We start from the raw sequence: 943 nt of genomic DNA, 5'->3' as shown, positions 1-943 counted from the left end.
AAGTTTTCTAAATCAAAACTACCTGCGACCAACCTGTTCAAACATATACTAGTCATTTTAACTAGATTAAGGAATGACATCGCTTGAGAGCGGTAATGTAGTCATTTTCCTTTAGCCGTATCTCATGAGAAAATGATCTTAACTCTTAGGCACCTAGCAGAGCACAAGATGTAAAGAGGGGGCTGTAACGTGTGGATTTACGTAAGAGTGAGGAAGGTGGAGATATCCAGGCGTGCGAGCCCTGAGCAGCCAGGAGACGAACTGCAGAAGGGATGAGCCAGAAAAAAGAGGGAACAGGAGCTCCAGGTAAATGTCGACAGTTTCACAACTTTAGATAAGGCCCAACCTTGGCATTAGGTTATGTTCAGACGCTTCTTCATTCACACACAAAAAAAATCGTTCTTTTTTTTTTTTAATAACACAACCATCTGTTTTGCTTAGGAGAGATAATGTACAATTAGTACATTTTAATTTGCTAATCCAATGTGCCTTGCCCACACTCAAAGGAAACAAATGTAAAGTAAAAAATGTCTTAGATGTTTGCAGCCAATTAAGTTGACTGCGCTCTTTTCCCCGTGAGGGCCCGGTGTGCAATGTCTGCAAAGAGCAGCCTCCTGGGTGTAGTGTACGCAGCCTATTGCCTGTATGGTTTGCCCGAAGGGACCTTGGAGACAGCCCTTTCCAGTGGACATTCAGGACTGACATACTGTCCCTAATCTAGGCTCCAGACAGGTATGCGCGGTGCCTTTGGAAAGCCCCAGGGCACAGTGGCCAGGGTCCACATTGGCCAAGTCATAATGTCCATCCGCCCCAAGCTGCAGAACAAGGAGCATGTGATTGAGGCCCTCCGCAGGGCCAAGTTCAAGTTCTCTGGCCGCCAGAAGATCCACATCTCCAAGAAGTGGGGATTTACTAAGTTTAATGCAGACGAGTTTGAAAACAT

At 45.6% G+C, this 943-nt stretch overlaps 1 non-coding gene across 1 annotated transcript; it reads left to right on the top strand.

The window, feature by feature from the left end:
* The first annotated feature begins 540 nt into the window (after positions 1–540).
* LOC132437465 (small nucleolar RNA SNORA70) lies at positions 541–677 on the top strand. The gene has a single exon (XR_009522048.1). It is a non-coding gene; the product is annotated as a small nucleolar RNA SNORA70 (small nucleolar RNA).
* Positions 678–943: the final 266 nt, after the last annotated feature.

The sequence above is a fragment of the Delphinus delphis genome, chromosome 14 (genome assembly GCF_949987515.2).
Source record: "Delphinus delphis chromosome 14, mDelDel1.2, whole genome shotgun sequence".
NCBI lineage: Eukaryota > Metazoa > Chordata > Mammalia > Artiodactyla > Delphinidae > Delphinus > Delphinus delphis.
Note: the sequence above shows the minus strand (reverse complement) of the source record. Positions and strands in the feature narration are given on the sequence as shown.